Source organism: Bison bison, unplaced genomic scaffold, assembly GCF_000754665.1.
Source record: "Bison bison bison isolate TAMUID 2011002044 unplaced genomic scaffold, Bison_UMD1.0 scf7180017864452, whole genome shotgun sequence".
Classification (NCBI taxonomy): domain Eukaryota; kingdom Metazoa; phylum Chordata; class Mammalia; order Artiodactyla; family Bovidae; genus Bison; species Bison bison.
In genome coordinates, this window is record NW_011495014.1 from 6,047,474 (window position 1) to 6,067,671 (window position 20,198).

Genomic DNA, 20,198 nt, shown 5'->3' on the forward strand with positions numbered 1-20,198 from the left:
TCAATTCAACACACTCTGCATGTATTCTGTATGTTATTCTTCACAATATCACTATATTAGGAACTAGTGTCAAAGATGATGCAAACCTGGATAACAAATGATTACATGACAAAAGAGACTTATTCATTTCCATTATGAATATGAATTTCAAGAACCAAAGATATTTATTTTTAAAGTGAACACTTTTGTTAGGTAAGCAATTGTATTTATTTATTTATTTTTGGTGTTCAGGAAAGCTTACTTTGATTGAAACTGATAATGCTATGTGACTCTGGTAAAATAATTAGTTTGTGTCTTGTGGAGCTTTATGGACTTCCTTGGCTTGTCCCTTGAGACAGAGTTGGGAGGTAGGCAGAGCTATTCCAAAAAGCCTGCAGAATCAGACCCGCCATGGCTGGTGCCCTTTCTCCCTGCTGTTCTGGACACCAGATGCTTCTCTCTGCTGTTGTGACAGTTGGGAAAGCACTGTGTCTTGATTCTTTTCATCATCCTGCTGAGCCTGTTCCTGAACTTTTGACAGTAGCTGCTGCTTAATGACAGCAAGGCTGTTGGTGAAATGGCTGTTGCTTGTGTTAAATGATCTATGAATCTATGATCAAACACTGTGGTCTGGAGAAAGTGGGTGTAGAGCTAAATGTGGCCTGACCATTTAGTAAGATGAATTGGGACAATGTTGTAAGGGAAACCAAATACAAACAAGGCTTAATAGGATGGTCATCAGAATATAAAGACTTCCTTATTACAGCATGGGGATGACCTAGCTGATGTTTTCAAGTTCAGCAGTGAGTCACATTTTTGATTGAGTCTCAGGAGTCAGAGGGACTTCCCAATGAGCCCACTTTTTAGTGACCAAATGCTACCTACACACCTCTTCTCTGCATGCCATGGGTCCCTATGATTATATTGGGCAAAAGAAAGAAAGAAAGTGAAGTCTCTCAGTCATGTCCAACTCTTTGCGACCCTGTGGACTATAGCCCGCCAGGCTCCTCTGTCCATGAGATTTTCCAGGCCAGAATACTGGAGTGGGTCGCCATTTCCTTCTCCAGGGGATCTTCCCAACCCAGAGATTGAACTCGGGTCTCCCGCATTGCAGATAGACTTTACTATCTGAGCCACAGGGAAGCCCAATGTTGGGCAAAGCAGAGATTATTCTATACTTCATAAAAATTCATTATTAAGAAGTTTTTATGTTTTACCATTTTAAAGATTTCAAAAAGGCCATTGCAAAGAGCTGTGTGAATATGGAAACTGTAAAAATTGAGGAGGAAATCACTGTTATTATTAAGCTATAAAATCAATGTTGGGATTGGTACACTGCAGAGATTTAAATGAACCTCAAAACTTTTCCCCTCTGCTTTCAATTAAAACTAGATGTTTTAAAGCCAGATAAAGTCTAAGATAAACAGAAATAAGGGCTTCCCAGGTAAAGCTAGTGGTAAAGAACTCACCTGCCAATGCAAGAGACATAAGAGACTTGGGTTCAATCCCTGGGTTGGGAAGATCACCTGAGAAGGAAATGACAACCTACGCCAGTATTCTTGCCTGGAGAAGCCCACTGACAGAGAAACCTGTGGGCTATGGTTCATAGGTTTGCAGTTGGACACAACTGAAGCTACTTAGCACACAAACAGAAATAAATTCATGCTTTGTAAATCTTGACCAGACCTTTGGTGCACAACCAGTGACTGCTGGTTAGGACCTGCAGCACCCAATAGACTGAGTTCTTAATACTGCCTATGGACAGAGAATGGCAATGTGACCTTCAATGTCAAACTGCCTACAAGTTGACTTGAGTCATATTACACCACACCTACTCTAACAGATGTCAGTTGACCTGCAAGAGAAATGTATTGGCTTGAAGAAGTTACATTAGTCTGAAAATAATTTTTGTTTTGTGTTGTTTGGTTAGAGGAGTGTTAGAGGCTAGATTTTAGACAGTGTCAGAGAGCCAGAGAAAATGAGAGGCTAGGAAATAAGTTTCTCCTAATCGATTCCATAGCCAGTTGCTGGACAAGCAAGACCATTTCCATAAAATTTAAATGAGACATTTAAATTGGCTCACTGTATAAATTACTCTACGTAGATATTCTCTTATCTGACATACATGTTGATTTAGATCAGTCTTGCTGCTACACGGAGTGTAGTTTATGTAAAATGGGTAAGGATTAAAAAAAAAAAAACTTAGGTTGGCCCAGTGAGCAGGTTAAACTAGAATAAGAGGAGAGAATATTTCTCCCAAAGCTTACATTGCTCATAAAATTAGATGCAAAAATCTTACATTAATGAAAAATTAAGTTTGAGCTCTTCATTACAGAGATATAAGGAATTTACAAGTTACAGTAGGATGATTCCATAATAGGAAAAACTCTGGGTTCCAAGAGTCTATAGTGCCTCATTTGAGGGAAAAGAAAAAAAATCATCAGCAACTAAGGACAAAATGCAACCTAAGTTTGGAAATTGAATTTCATGACTCTCCTGAGCCCCATAGGTTTCCTCTGCTGAGAAGTGGAACATTCTCCAAAGACCAAGGTGTGAACAGTGAGGAGAGTAGACTCACCCAATCTGTCGTATCCTTCCTTTGGCTTCCTGCCTTCCCCAAACACACTGAGGCTGATTTTCCTCTTCCCTTCCTGCCTCACCTTTGTTGCAGAAGTAGCACAATAGCTTGGCATCTGAAACTTCAACTTAATTAAAAATAAAAATGTCTGCCCTGAGGTTAATGTTAAAAAAAATGGCATGAGTTCTTCCAAATAAACACTTGATCCCTACATAATTTCATCATTAACATGAAAATACTGTAAAAACAGAGGTGTTTTTAATTACTCTATGTTTGTTGCTTTTTTAAATATAAGTTCTTTTCTTATTGAAATACAGAAAACAAGTCTCATAATTATGTTGATTCTTTGAAGAATTATTCTCATATATTTGATTCTCCAAAATATTAGAATATTAGAATACACATTCCTCACAATTTACATTTTGCATCTTTAGGTACTTTAAATTTATATTTGGAAAAGTATTTAGAAATTCATGTAGTAATCTTTTTTAATTTTTTATTTTCTATTGGGGTATAATATGTAATAATATTAATGAACTGTATTATATTCTCCAACTGAATGATATATATACTGATAGAATACCAAGGAATTGGTGAATTTTGAAGGATATAAACACTGTGATGATTACAAGTCAGATAGTTTAATGATATCTGAGGAAATCTGTAACTCAAGATGCTTGAAGGTCATATAGACTCCAGGAGTTTCATATGTCTCCTCTTAGGGACTGAACTGTGTCTTTCCTAAATCCCTCTGCTGAAGTCCTACCTCCACCCCTGACTACCTCAGAATGTGACTGGATTTGGAGACAAGGTCTTAAAAAGGTAATTAGTTTAAAATGTGGTTATTAGAATGGACCTTAATCCAATCTAACTGGTGTCCTTATGAGAAGAGGAAATTTAAACACAGACACATACAGAGGGAAGACCATGTGAAAACCCAGGGAGAAGACAGTCATCTACAAGCAAAGGGTAGAAGCTTCAGAAGAAACCAGCCTTGACAATACCTTGATTCCATAATTTATAACCTCTATAACTGTGAGAAAATAAATTTCTATTTTTTAAACCACTCATTCTGTAGTGCTTTGTTATGGGAGCCTTAGCAAACTAACAAAGTACTCCAGGGATTAGAAAGAGGTAATGTCTTCCCCCAGTTGCCTTGCATATTCCCCCCAAAATAAATAATAATAATAATAGACAATCTAGTTGTTTAACTCCCCCAATAATTCACTAATTAATTCATACTTTCAACAAATAAACACTAATTGATTATATTCTATCCACCGGTCACTTGCTAAATTCTGGAATAAGGATAGCTTCTCAAGTAATTCAGAGCCAGCAAAAGACACAGACATGCAGAAGTAATTGCTGTCAATGTGGGAGATGTCAAAGAGAATGTATTTATCTGTTTGTACATTCACTCATTTTCCAATTCCAATGCACACTTGTTGAGATTTTACCATGTCCCAGCATTGAGCTGGAGGAAAATTGAACTCTTGTTGAGAGATATTTCAATGAAGTTCTCTCTAGTAATGTGTTCATTCTCTAATGAAGAAGGAAGGTTTTATTCAAAGTATTGTAATGGCTGTCATCTGGTTATCCCACCAGTATCGCATGCTGAAACCTCCGTAACAGTGCTATTATCTTCCCCCAACTGAGTCTGTTCTTCTTGCTGATTCTCTCATCATGTTCTGTGGCTCATGCATCCAGTCACTCAAGTCAAAACCTGAGCTTAACCTTGAGACATGTTTTTACTTTAGCCCCATATCTATTAGATCATCAAATCTGAGGACATTCCTCAAATATCTCTAAACACTTCCTTACCATACCTGGTTCTCCATTGCAAGGCTTCATCATCTCTTGCTTCAATTAGGTTAGACTTAATTATTATAAATCTTAAATCTATGATTTAGATTATTATCTTCTTTAGTAGGAGGACTTCTACCTCCTTTTGCCTCTCATGCTAATCAACCTTTCATGTTGACTCCAGAATTATATTTCCAAAGCAAAAATATAGGTATGTAACTTCCTTTCATAATATTTTCATGAATGCTGATGAAATGTAATAAGAATTCCTTAATCCAAAATACTATATTACTATATACGATATCAGCCATACTTTCTATCACTTACCAGATTTTGAGATTTAAATATAAACTATAAGCCTAAATAGAAATGGGGGGAAAGGAGGATTTTTTTTCAGTAATAATCACACTAAGGAAAGGATGACTGTCTTAGATCATAATATTTGTGTGCCTTTTTAATATATATGATCCATTGTTTATTAAACTACATGTTCTTGTTTAGGCCTTACTTATAATTTTTATCATCATCATTCTCCCTGCAATATGCATATAAGACTTTGATGAATAGAGTAAATTAGTTCAACATGTTTTCCTCAATTTTATTTGACTTTCTGGGAGAAATCTGACTATGTAAAGTCATATAATGGACCCATTAAAAATGTTTAATCAAATTAAAAAATCTCCATATTCTTTTCTCACATGATAAGGAGTTTTCAGTAAAGAATATTTTAAAGGAAAATTAAATCATTCAAACTTTTAACTTGATGAAAGCAATAGCAAAAATTGTAGTAGTGTTTTCATGAAGAGAAATATATGTATTAGTTTTCATATGGGCTTCCCTAGTGGTTCAGAGGTAAAGAATCTGCCTGCCAATGCAGAAGACGCAGGGTCCATCCTTAGGTCTGGAAGATCCCCTAGAGGAGGAAATGGCAACCATTCCAGTATTCTTGCCTGGGAAATCCCATGGACAGAGGAACTTGATGGGCTACAGTCCATGGGGTCACATGAGTCAGACATGACCTAGGGACTAAACAACAACAATATATGTATTATGTTTTATGATCTCCAAATTTTATGTGCTGTATATAACTCCAGAAGGAGAATCAAGGAGTTACTGAATATAGCTAATAATGTTTTCCCCTTACATTAATTAGTTTGCAGTTTGCTAAAATATAATTCAGGAGCCATTTCTTCAGAATAATAAATATTCAGAAAAAAATGACATATTTTAAGTCTACCAAAGAATAATTTTCTCAATTATTGATAGCAAAAACTGACGATCTGAGTCTTTAGACATTGCATTCTTGTTTGTTTTTTTTTTTTCCCCATCAAAAATCAAATTACTGATGTTTCTAGCTTCCCATTTTGGCATTGTTAGAAATCAGTAAATATTAAGAAATTCTTTTCAAAAGACCAATAGTTTCTGGCCATCCAGCCATGAACATTGTCTTCAGACTTTCAAGCCTTCAAGAGCCGCCATGGAATTCATGCGTGTTCTGGGAGGGAACCATCGAAAGACTGTAAGGATGTCTGAGGATAAAGGTCCTGAATATTATGCTAAGAAGCACTGATCATCAAAGAGAGAAAAAGAACCCAGCTTGATTTTAATGAAATCTTTTTAAAGTGTAGGAGAGGTGAGGAAATGTGGAAAACATCGGTGATTTGGGCAGCAGATTGGAGGAGACCTCTATTTTATTCAGAAGACTACTTGGTACCAGAAAATAATTAGATAGTCTCTTGGAAATGACTTAATGGATGACCCTTGTTCTGGACTTATATACTCCTGTCCAAACCCGAAGTTATTACCCAAACTGAATCTGTTAAAACCCTCTCTCCTACACTAGCTGGGATTGGAGATAGAAGTCTCTCATTGCCATTCCCAAGGGCTTCTTTTAAAAAGGCTTTTCCTGCTCTACAGGTTTTGAGGCTAAATGAAAGTTTCCAGCCTCCAGGGCTGCTAATTTAGCAGCTTTTGTAAGTATTAGAGTTCAAGGAAAATAATCCTTTTTAAAAAACTGTACATTAAGTGATTTCTCACTAAATTATGAGAAAGGCCTTGTCTACCAATTACTAAGTATTAAAAAGTTACCAATTATTAGGGGCTTTCCTGACAAGGTCATTTATAAAAGAATCATTCAATCTAGCCAGAGAAACCACTGCTGAGAACATAACTAAAAACAATTCTTCAGCTAAATTCTAAGGAAATTAATGTATCTGTTATCTATATTTATATTTGGAGAAGGAGCAGTGAGAATGTTTCATCCTTGAACTGAGAGACTACCTCTGAGCTCTTTGCAGAGAAAAAGAAAGTTTGCAACGGCAAGCTAGAACACTTTGGATGTGCAGGGTATTGATTTCTCTCCTGTATTTATTCTATTCTTGTGTTAGGAAACGTTAAGTATCTGGAGAGAGATGGCAAAGTGGACATGTTAAAAACAGTTTGACATGATTGAGTCTTCATATTTGTCAAGGTGTTTACCAGCTCTATAAAATTGTTTTGTTTCACATTTTTGTTCTCAATAGATGTCATATCCTTGAAATGTGGCAGATTCATGTATCTGAAGTATCAGTTTTTCAGTTTAACACCAGATGCAGTCAATTCTGTATTAGGAAGCAGTGGTATGCTGATATACCCACAAGTTTTTGCTCCCTTTTTTCTAATAAAACAGTTGGTAAGTGTAAGGAATTGTCTATATTGTACTGTTAAGCACAAGGATCAAACACCATTCTTAGCACTGTATTCTACCAGCCATGGCCATTCTTTAGTCATGTCTCAAAAGGTACCACAGTTCCCAAGTTGGTTTCTCTGGGAACTGTAGAGACAGTTGAATTACAATTCATAATTGACCAGTCACTAGCCCTAGGGATTTTTCTTCATCTGCCAAGTTTCCCTGAGTCCTGTGGAGTGTGGAAAGTGGTGGCCCCTCCCAGTTTCCTGAGTCCTTTGAGACAGAGCCAGTGAACCACAACCCTCAGTGTTCTGATCACTGGAAGGGTTTTTTTTTTTCTTTTCTTTTCTTTACAATTCATCAGAACTGCTTTGATTTCCTTAAAAGACTGTTATCCCGAAGAACAATGCTGCTTGTTTTGGATTGTTTTGTGTTCTTCATACCTGTTGAGCTCAAATTATGCTAAAGCTGCCAACTCATTTTATAAAGAGTCATCTGGAAAACAATTTGAAAATGTCAACTTTTTGCTTCCTTTACAAACTTCACTCCAATATGACTCCAATATAACCCAATATAATGGGAATGATAACTTGTTAGGCTCCCAAAATGTCTCCTAGTCATGCCTCATGTGAAAGCTATTTCAGATAAACTGTTTTGAGTTCAAGAAATTACCAGACCATGTCATAAATAAATTTATGGAGAACTCCTTCTCAGCTCTTGAAAGAATATTTTGTATATTTCTTTCTAGGTTTATGTATAAGAAGTGTTGGCATCTGAAAATGTGCTAGTTAATTTAGGCACTGAAAGTCTGTTAAATTTGTCACAAATATAGACTAATTCCAAATAAGCCTGATAACCAGAAGCATTATGTATTTTGGGATATATCCAAGTACATTCGTCCATTGGTTGATATATAAATAAATTACCAAATTTAGATAACTAGGTTGTTGCATTTGGAATTATAATTACTCAGAGTTGCATGAACATTTTTTTTCCACGAATATCAATTTCATCTGATTTGATGACAATGGTAGACTGATATGACTACTTACCATTTTAAATTCACATCAGGGTCTGTACAGTGCCTGGACTATGTTCAGGTCAGAGGGAGTGTGGAATTGCCATTCTTCAGAGAAACAGAGCCAGTAAGCACCAATGTCACAGAGGCAACTCTAATGCCTCTAGGAGAGAAACACTTCTTTTGCTTACCATCGTCAGTCACCTTATTGATCACTGGTACCCTGAGAGGAAATGTTACTATCAGTGGTACAAATTAAGCTAGAGAAGTAACTCAATTAACATGATTTCAATGCCACAACCACTTTTTCAAGACATGGTCTTGCTCACTCAGTGACTTTCCTGTTTCATTGATTCTGGGCACTTGGTTTCCTTAAGAATATATATGACCAAGGGCTCTTTCTTTCGCTCCTGTAGTTTACCATAGTACAAATTGCTGCAGATGTGAGTGTTCTTATTGGCTTACATGGAAGAATGACTGTACTCTTTAGTGCTCTTATAAAAGCACAGTTTAAACCAGCCTTTCAATTTTTGTGTGACAGAAGAAGAAGGGGCTAATCTTATGGGTCTTGACCTCTCTTGAGCATTCAAATTATTGATGACAGAGCACAAGGCTCTTTACATTCCCTGCTTGTCATTTTCTTGGCCTTAGATGTCTCCCAACCCATTTCAGTGCACATGGCTTATTGATGCCCTGCGTTGGCGGGCCATGCCTCTTCTCAGCCTCAACATCTCTGGTCTACTCTTCCATAAGGATTATGGAAAGAAGCAATCTTCCTGAGACCCAGCTTTCTACATCTCCAGTTCACAACAGTCAAAATACTACTAGTGGTATAACATCTCCTCCCTTATTAATAAGAATACCTCATCAATGCATTATTTCAAGCAACTAGTTGACCATCCAATTTCATCACTCACATTTGTTCACTAAACTGGATCTTCCTCGGAGACAGTTTTAATTTCTTTCATCACAGATGTCTCAAATCAGTTTTACATTTATTTTTTCCTGAAGTTTCAATGAGGATTCCAGCTCCTATGCTTATTCTTCCCTTATTAATTATCAATACTCTATACAGATATAAGCAGGAACATTTTCTAATGCCTCATAAGGATGCCCAAATGAAAACTATAAACTTCTTGGGATATACTAAAGGCAATAAAAAGAGGTTGTAAACAATACTCAAAGGGGACACCCTAAGCCATCTGTCAGTTTCATGGTTTTCCTTGGGGATTCCAAGGTCCCTGCTACTCCTGCATTCCTTCAGAGGGGTTCCTTCTGCAGGTGACATCACCGCTTTTACCATATACAATTAGCCCCAGAGTGTGTACTGGACACAAAGACACCCACATAGAGTCTGGTCAGCAGAGTGTACGTTGTCCTGGCGAGAGCATTTTTACCAACTGGGTTGCCTTAAAATGGATGAGACTGACAGACCCAATCAGATTTTCATCTCTTTTGTGAAGTTTGAATGGGACATTCAAAGAAAGGCTGAAGACAATAGGGGGGTAAAGTTGCTGAGAGATACACAGAAAGGAAGCAGTAAGCAGAAACTATGGGGATGTAGGACTCAGGGTTAAGAAAATGCCTCAATAGAGAAAAGAATAATGAGGGTCAGCTTGCAAGTGACAGCAGGGGCTGTAGATGCAGAGAGAGAATGAGTGAGTTGGCATCATGTGCAACAGTGAAACCGGGAGGAGAGGTGACTTGTGCTGAGGAGAAAGCTTGCTTCTCTAGAGCTAGTTTTACTCTAAATGATCGTCCAGTTCTCCATGGGACCCGGCTGTGTGGTTGTGGTATATTCTGACAGTTGTTTCTGCCACCATCAACCAAGTCAGGCATCTATATTGCTCTTCCACGTTTCCCAATTTATCTTCTCAAAAAAAAAAAGCAAAAACAAAAAATGGTCAGAGGGTATGAATATTCTTAGGAGACTGGAAAAACTAGCATATAGTCATAGTCACTTTTGCTGTGAGGGAAGGAGTGTAGATGATCCCTAGCTTAGATTACTTGCAGTCATATTATTGAGGAAAGTTACAGATCTGGCCAAAAAATTGTTTACATTAAAAGTGGTAGTAAAAGAATTGTCAGGTATGTATTTCCCAACTGTTTCCTGAGGGACATGTATTGAGGCAATTCTTAATAATGAGAGTTTAGAATGAGGGTAGTCTGTTAAGTTTGGAAAAGATTTAGCATGTATATTAGCTTACTAAAAGCTCTGTAAAGTCTTGCAATGAAGAACGAATATCACTTCTGTTTAACCTAGGTTAAACTTCTGTTTAACCTACCTTTTCATAGAGCAACAGATAGTATCTCACCAAATTATTTTTTCTGTGGTATGCAGTTTTTAAAACTTCAGTTTATATAAATGATCTTAATATATTACATCTTATAAAAAGATAGCTGTCTTTGAGATTGAACTTAGCTGTGAATTATTCTAAACTTTGAAATTTTTATTGCTTCTGATGTCATGCAAGAGGTCTTAGAAATAATACTAAAGGTATATTGGTTATTGAAATTTCTATAAATACCAGTGTGAAAAATTTCTTTCTGTCTCTTCCAACCCACCCTCTGGTTTTATGTAGTAGAAGGAGATTTCCTTTGTGGATTGTTAGTGCAATTTAAAGGTTTTGTAGGTAAACTTTCTAACCTGAGAAAATTGGAAGAGCAGTAAGAACAAGATGTGAATATAGTCTTCTTAAGCTCTTTGAAACAACGTGATAAAGACTAAAGGGAAAAATAGGGATTAGATAAACACATATTTCATAGCCCTTATGCGGCTATTATTGGATTTAAATACTACTTGTCACAAGATATTAAAATACTGGGTATTCTGAGGTATGCAATTTGACACAAAAGGTAAAATATCCAAATTTAACATTTCAGTAAAGAAGATGGTAATTAACACTATTTTAATCAGTCTAATTAAGGGGAAAAAAAAGAAGAGAAAAGAATTTTAATTATAAAAGCAGTTATTGGTTTAATATAAATAATATTTTTAGTAATGTGAAAGTAGAAAATCAGTTATAAAACTTTGTGATATCTCTTTAATAACTCTAAAAATAGAATGGTCTTTAAAATATAGTTACAGGCAATTTTTATATAATCCAGTAGCTTTTAAATCTAATAATATTTATATGTAGAGTTGTGTCAGGGAAGGCAAGAATATTAAATTTTTCTGACTGTTGAAATAACAAATGTACATTTTGAAAATTCGGAGCAGCATAAAAAAGAATTTGCCACTCATAATTATAGTGTTTAGCATTATTGATTCTTTTCTATTTGGCAAGTATTTTCTTCTAGTCTTTTTTCATGAATGTAACCTTTTACAAACTTGAGATGTTGACTACATAATTTTCCAGTTTTGCCTGTGCTATTATTTTATCAATATTTCCACATTTTTATACAACTTAACCAAATAAAGATTATCAAAAACTCTCCAATCCTCATCTTAAGAGTTACATAATAGTACATTGTAATTTATTTAACGTTTATCTAGCATTGGTTGCTGCTGCTGCTAAGTCGCTTCAGTTGTGTCCGACTCTGTGCGACCCCATAGACTGCAGCCCACCAGGCTCCCCCGTCCCTGGGATTCTCCAGGCAAGAACACTGGAGTGGGTTGCCATTTCCTTCTCCAATGCATGAAAGTGAAAAGTGAAAGTGAAGTCGCTCAGTCATGTCTGACTCTAGTGACCCCATGGACTACAGCCTACCAGACTCCTCCGTCCATAGGATTTTCTAGGCGAGAGTACTGGAGTGGGGTGCCATTGCACTAGCATTGGTTAATTCAGGTTGATTTCTGTCTGAATAATTTAAAATATGTTTTACCAATAATACTGTGAACTGTGTAAATCTCTTTTTCCTTAAAAAATACTTACTTTGGGGTAGATTCCATCAAAGAGATTAATGGGTCAAATGTTTCAATGTTTCAAAAACTTGAAATATATATTTCAAATATTTTGTTATAACTCTTGTAAAATTTAACATTCTTTTCTATAACATATTAGGACCTTTACATTTACTCTTTGTGAATTTCTTATTCACATCCTTTCTCCACCCACCTATTGGCTTTGCATTTTTCTTGTTGGTTTTATATGAAGTTTTTTCATACAACTCTTATTTTGCATATTAAATAAAAGTATTGCTAAATATTTTCTTAGATTATTTGCTTTTATGTTACTTTAATATATATAATATTGGTGATTATGTTTTAAAAGCTATTGATATTTCTATATTTTATTTCCTTATAAGCTTAGTATATCTAATTGTCCTAGAACTTATGCAAATTAGGGATGAATCCTCTCTTTAGGCTCTTATACTTGCTGCAAGAGAGAATTTTCTGAATGCATACAGAGAGACTAATAAATAGGTCTTATTGCTTATTTCTTAGAACTTTTTTTTTTGGAGATGGGGAAGAGGTTTTCTGAACTTAATGCTCTATGGTAACATCTCATGAAGATTCTCAACTTTTCAGTGCAACCAAAGTTTTCTCTAGCCTTTCACAGAATCCAAGAGAGTAACCTGCAGTACATGTAAACAAAGAAGATTTGAACATTAGATTAGATAGAGGTTGTTCTCTCTCCCATAAATGCAGTCTACTACTTAGAAAAGCAGCATCTAAATCTTGGGCAAACTTGTTTATGAAAAGTGGATGATAGTCACAGATTGTTTATTTCATCTGATTCATAATACTGTCTCTTACATTAGCTCCTTTGCAGGGTCTGTTTCTAGACTATTTTATTCTATCTTATTAACCTGAGATTTATTCTAATATTATTATCACATTTTTTATTGTATAATTTTATAGTTAAGGTTAAAAATCTTCTATGGTAAATTCACTACCATTATTTTCTTTTTACCATTTTCCTAACTATTCATGTTTATTTAATCTTTCTAATAAAATATATCAGTCTCTAAAATCATCCCTTTGGGATTTTTGTTGGATTTTTATTAAATATATACATTGATTTTAGAAGGATATTATAATAATATCTTTTAATAGTTAACAGAATTTACAAAAGCCAGAATTTGTGATTCTGTAAAGTATAATATATAGAGGATTGAAGTTTATTGTAGTTGAAAGAATAGTGGGTTAGGCATAGGAGATCTTGTTCCTGGGATTTTCTGCCTTTGTGAACCTGGGAAAATTAATAGACTGCTCTATGGCTCAGTTTCTTTATTGGAATACTGAAGAGGTTGTACAACACATGGCATTAGAATGGTCAATGAGTTCCATTCCAAACTGTGAATATAATGAACATTGATATTATTAAAAATAGTTGTCTTCTGCCCACTGGCTTCTTCGGAATACCATCTTAGTTCAACAACCACTCCTTCTCCAATTTTAACACTTCTCTTCTAGGTAAAGATATATTCCATAGAAATGGATAGAAATTACTATGTATTAGAAAATTATGCTTGCTATACAAATAGATTACCTAATTTCAAGCAGAATGGCTATGCATATTATACATATCAAACAAGCATCCTGATTTTGACTGGCTTGGTTTATAATAACATAACCCCACTGTTCCTATGATATCTTATACAGAATTCCAGTATATAGAAATTAATCTGATGGAAGGAAGTCATAAGTAACCAAAAAAAGAGTTGCAAAATAAACATAGCTAGTAAGAGGCTACAAAATGTATTTTATGTAAAACAAAATGTGGTTAAAATGGTTAAACACGGTTAAAATCCAATATTTAAAGCACATTTATAATTTTAAAGACATCAACCTAACATATAAAAATAATGCTTTATAAATACTAAAGCAAGGTGTCCAAGCCATTGTAACAAAAGAAACCAGATTTTCAGTGTCTTAATACAGTTAAAATTTACTGCTCTCTATGTCATCATTCAATGTGGAGTTGTTCCTTGCTGTCATTGAGAGACTCAGGGTCCTTACGTCCTATATATCCAACATCTTCTAGGTCTTCATTTTTCTCTGCATTTAATAGTATGGATGAGAAAAAGATGTAGGAGAAGGCGTACCCACTCTTTTCCACCTAAACCTGGGGATGACATATTACTTCTCATCTTTCTTTTCTTTTCCTTTCAACTTTTCCTCAGTTTTATGGTACTATGTAACTGCAAGGGAATCTGGAAAATAGATACTAATGAGGGGCCAAGTGAACAAACACATTTAATGGTAAGAACTAGCCACCCATGCCATAGTCAGCCATTATGACCATGAAATATTATCTCTTTTTCTCAACATGATGAGCACATTCCAATACTAAACACTGAATCCAGTCTTTGTCCCCATTGCAAAGCCTAAGCCATCTATAGGATGGGCAGCACTCTGTATCAGTCCAATTATGGCTCTAAACCTATGCACTAAACAGATAAGTTTCCTACTCTTTCCATACCCAATGGGCAGGCGTGCTTAATGTTACCTACCCTAGTAATCAAGATGTTAGTGCTTTAGTTAGGCTCATGCTACTCTCTGGAAGGGACTCACTCACCCATTACTATTGGTGTCCCTTCTCCTTTACTTCTGAAAGTTTTTTCTTCATCAGTTATTCTCCATACCACATCTGAGGTGGACATTTGGGAGTGTGTCCACCTTGGAGACTGTGCAGTATTTTTTCCAATTATTTTTAGTGGAGTGAGCTTGGGTGCCCAAAATTTGTTTGACAGTTTGAACAATCCAAGGCTCTGTTTAGCCTGGGCTCATGGTTTTATTGTTACTGTTAGAGAGTTTTGACAAAACTCGCTTCTAATATGATCCATGTTCCAGTAACTATATTCCTTCCTAGACAGTTCTTCAGCTTGGTTTATTTCTTGCTTTTTTCCCCCCTCTCCTTCTTCTGTGCCTCAACAATGCTAACTTGAGATCATCTAAAATCAAACTCTCATCTTTGCCACATTGCTGAATGACTGCCTTCAACTGCTAATACTTCTAAATCTTCATTATTCAGTCTTTCCCCATATTATCTCTTGTTATTGGCTGCCTAGAATCCAGTTCCAAAACTTCTGATCTTCTCAGCTCCATTTCATTTCTGTCAATTAATTATTTCTATAGCTCATCAATTTCATTTACTACCTGGCCAAAGTCACCAATAACCATCTAATAAACACTAATACAGTGCTTCTTTCCAATTTTTCCCAGAGCTGTCTGTTCAATGGCACAAGACCTACCTTCCAGAGTATTATTCAGGCAGTTTTACCAAATATTTTGCCAAAGAATATCAAAGCTTTGCAGCCTATTGGCCTCCAACATTTATTGGTTCTTCATTACACATGGCACACTCACTAAGCCTATTGCTGAATATTTTTGGAGATTTTATATTAACATCCTTCTTTTCCTATTATCTTCTCTCTTGGTCAGCATATGTTAATGGCAATAAAACTCCAAATTTTTACTATCTTAAATCAATAAAGCTTTATTTTTCAAATATCAAAATCCAATATTGTTGGCACTAGAGCTCTGCTTCACAAAAATAGAAGGCTTATGTGGCTCAACCATTTTCTAGGACGTTGTTCTTTTCTGTGCTGAATAGATGGATGGGGAAATACAGTGAACAGGAAGTACACATATTTTTAATTGCCTTGATCCCCAAAATGATACCTATCACCTCTATTCACAGCCCATTGACTAGAAACCCCCTGCACCACTGTGATAACTGCAGTAGACTCTGGGGAATGTATCCTAGATGTATTCCCAGGGAGAAGAAGAACCCAGAAACTCTGTCACAAGCCTACAAATTACTTAATGAAAAGGATAACAATGTAGTGTTTGCTAAAATTGTCTGTTACTATCACCTCTTCCTTAGCTCAGCTCATTTCTAATATTAGAACAGAAAAGTGTACAGCAATAATATAGTTCCATCTCTCCACTTTCGTATGACTTCCTTTCACATTTCATTGTTCAAATATCACAGTCCTGTAACCTGGGAACCTCTAGCTATCCCTTGCTTGCCACAACCCCTACTCCATTCTCAAAGAGAATTGTTGGTAAAGGCAGGTGGCACTTTACTTGGCAGATGCAGGGAAAAGAATAAATGATGGCTGTTTTAGGCCACTGAATTATAGGATGTTTTCTCAAGCAGGAATAGTTGATTGATACATCACTAAACAGGTAACAAAATGGACTCTCATAAAAGTTACTTGCCAAAATCAAGAGCCGGGGTATATAATAGGATGATTTTATTTCCAGGTAGGTAAGCTTTAGAACATTACCTTCAGTTCAAACTTAGTTTCTATGGGAAAATACCCTATGCCATGGCTTAAGTTCCAAATGGCAAAGTTTATATACTCTCAATGCAAGCAGAATTAAAATGGTATTAGAGAATGAAGCTTTGTTTATGCTTTTTGTTACGGTTTTCTAGAGTGTACTTTAAGCATTGGCTACAAGCCACATTGGGACATTAAGTAATCACAATACTAACACGTTTCAACATTCAGCTGGCAACAAGGCCTACAATTATAGTTAAGCTTTTATTCTCTGTGTCTGCAATTACCTAACCAGTGAAAGGAGATTTTCATGATTGCCATTAAGGGTTTAATTATGATGAGTCAGATACGAGAACGGTTCTTAGCTAGACAACCAGGCATCGCTGTGGGGAAATTGGTCCATCTGAGGACATGCCTGGAAGGATAGACCAAAACAGTGAAGGCAGCCAATTTGCACTACTGTGAACTCAGGACACGTTGCCGTGGCTCTAGTTCTCTTTCAGCAGCTTCATAGGGTACAGGCCATCAGTGGCCTTAGTGCCTTTAAAAGGCCAGTTGACCTCAGGTGAAAAATACTCTTGTCTGATGCAGTTCTCTTGCTCTAGGAGTCTGGCTATTTACCCCATAACAAAGGGTAAAATAAAAGAAAATTCTTAGCATCTAACTAGTAAGAAACAAAGTAAACACTTTGAGTTACTGGAAAAAGAACTGTAAGACTGGATATCACTAATTCACTAGTTTTGTTTATTGAATGTTCCTGTCACTTTAATAGCCCATTTACAAATGTAATCCAACATTGAATATTTAGTGGCTTTGTTATAAATCATATCAAACTATTTAAATCTAAGCATGTCAGAGAAGAATGTCATTGGTTTCCTTTAGTTGTTTGACAGCCGTGTTTGTTGTTAGATAATAAATCAAAAGTGCCATTGTTTTTTTAAAATCTATGGAATCCAGACAACACTATGAACAAAGGAACAACTAGGAAACAGCTGGGAGAGAGTTATTATGGAAGCTTTTCAGAAGCTAGTTAGAAAGTATGCTATATCGTAATGAAACTAAGCAAAGGTGGTCTTTTTTATCTGAGTATCTAAAGTACATATTGTTCTGATTAGATGTTTGTAAACAGGACAGTAGTAATTACAATATAGATACACAAAAAATCCCTTCAAGTTTTTGTTACATCAAGAGAAGAACCATTATTCATTGTCCATATGCTGAATTTATTTTAACAAGGACCTGTAGAACCACTTTTATAGCTCCAGGATATTTTTTCTTTAGCTCAAACCTGTTCTACCATTTCAACTATTTCAAAAACAAGTTTGATGAGTTTTAGAATATACTAGAGTATAAAGGATTCTCAGTGGGAATTTCATGTGGAGATATATTTTTAGAAAATTTTTAAAGTTACCTTAAGCCTGGGAAACATGAATTTAATATTTCATATTTAAAATTTTCCTTAATTAATGAATTTTCCTTAACATTAACTTAAAGCACAATTTTAAAATATTTTGTCAGTGATCAAGTTGAATCAGAATTATGCTTTAAATAAATTTTAAAACGTTTAAATTAATATTTACCAAGTTCTTAAAAGAGAGCATGCCTCTGTGGCCAGTATTTCAAGAAAATTGCATATTAAATTTAAAGTGAAAATTTTGCAACTCTATATTAATCGTAGAAATAGGAAAAGATAAAATGCCCCAAATAGCAAAGTCAACATAAAGTCACATTAGAAAGATGGTCACGTGACTAAAAAAAGCGCAAAAGTCTTAGAAATTAAAACACAAAAAGAGAGCAACATCTACATTACACAGTGATAAGATACAAAGTATATGAGAGTAAAGAGGCCACTCTCCAGAAGTCTCCAAAATAGACATCTTTTCTACTATACAGAATTTAAAAAGAAAGCATGATTGCATTGCTCATCTAATTATTCTTTTTTTTGTTTTGTTTTGTTTTCAGCACACACTTTTGAAGCCCTCACTATAAACAGGTTATAGCCACTAGCTAAGTATTTTATGGCATCAATTTTTGTAACCTTCTAAGTAACTCTTCTTCAGCGTTACTGGTTGGGGTGTAGACTTGGATTACCGTGATATTAAATGGTTTGTCATGGAAACGAACAGAGATCATTCTGTTGTTTTTGAGATTACATCCAAGTACTGCATTTTGGATCCTTTTGTTGACCATGATGGCTACTCCATTTCTTCTAAGGGATTCCTGCCCACAGTAGTAGATATAATGGTTATCTGAGTTAAATTCAACCATTCCAGTCCATCTCAGTTCGCTGATTCCTAGAATGTTGATGTTCACTCTTGCCATCTCTTGTTTAACCACTTCCAATTTGCCTTGATTCATGGACCTAACATTCCAGGTTCCTATGCAATATTGCTCTTTACAGCATCGGACCTTGTTTCTATCACCAGTCACATCCACAACTGGGTATTGTTTTTGCTTTGGCTCTATCCCTTCATTCTTTCTGAAGTTATTTCTCCACTGATCTCTAGTCTCATATTGGGCACCTACTGACCTGGGGAGTTCATCTTTCAGTGTCCTATCTTTTTGCCTTTTCATGCCATTCATGGCTTTCTCAAGGCAAGAATACTGAAGTGGTTTGCCATTCTTCTGTCAGACCTCTCCACCATGACCCGTCCATCTTGGGTGGCCCCACACAGCATGGCATAGTTTCATTGAGTTAGACAAGCTGTGGTCTGTGTGATCAGATTGGCTAGTTGTCTGTGATTGTGGTTTCAGTCTGTCTGCCTTCTGATGCTCTCTCTTAATGCCTACTGTCTTAATTGTGTTTCTCTTACCTTGGATGTGGGGTATCTCTCCATGGCTGATCCAGTAAAGCGCAGCTCCTCTAGGCCGCCAAGCCTGACCTTGGACGTGGGGTAGCTCCTGACCTTTTCATTACAGGGGTATGGAATGAAAAAGTAGGAAGTCAAGAAACACTTGGAGTAACAGGCAAATTTGGCCTTGGAATACAGAATGAAGCAGGGCAAAGGCTAATAGAGTTTTGCCAAGAGAACACACTGGTCATAGCAAACACCCTCTTCCAACAAGAGAAGACTCTACACATGGACATCACCAGATGGTCAACACCGAAATCAGACTGATTATATTCTTTGCAGCCAAAGATGGAGAAGCTCTAAATAGTCAGCAAAAACAAGACCAGGAGCTGGCTTTGGCTCAGATCATGAACTCCTTGTTGCCAAATTCAGACTTAAATTGAAGAAAGTGGAGAAAACCACTAGACCATTTGGGTATGACCTAAATCAAATCCCTTATGATTATAGAGTGGAAGTGAGAAATACATTTAAGGGACTAGATCTGAAGACAGAGTGCCTGATGACCTATGGATGGAGGTTTGTGACATTGTACAGGAGACAGGGAGCAAGACCATCCCCAAGAAAACTAAATTCAAATAAGCAAAATGGCTCTCTGGGGAGGCCTTACAAATAGCTCTGAAAAGAAGAGAAGCAAAAAGCAAAGGAGAAAAGGAAATATATACTCATTTGAATGCAGAGTTCCAAAGAATAGCAAGGGGAGATAGGAAAGCCTTCCTCAGTGATCAATGCAAACAAATAGAGGAAAACAATAGAATGGGAAAGACTAGAGATCTCTTCAAGAAAATTAGAGATACCAAGGGAATATTTCACACAAAGAAGGGCTCAATAAAGGACAGAAATGGTATGGACCTAACAAAAGCAGAAGATATTAATAAGTGGTGGCAAGAATACAAAGAAGAACTGTACAAAAAGATCTTCACAACCCAGATAATCATAATGGTGTGATCACTCACCTAGAGCCAGACATCCTGGAATGTGAAGTCAAGTGGGCCTTAGAAAGCATCACTACGAACAAAGCTAGTGGAGGTGATGGAATTCCAGTTGAGCTATTCAAATCCTGAAAGATGATGCTATGAAAGTGCTGCACTCAATATGCCAGCAAATTTGGAAAACTCAGCAGTGGCC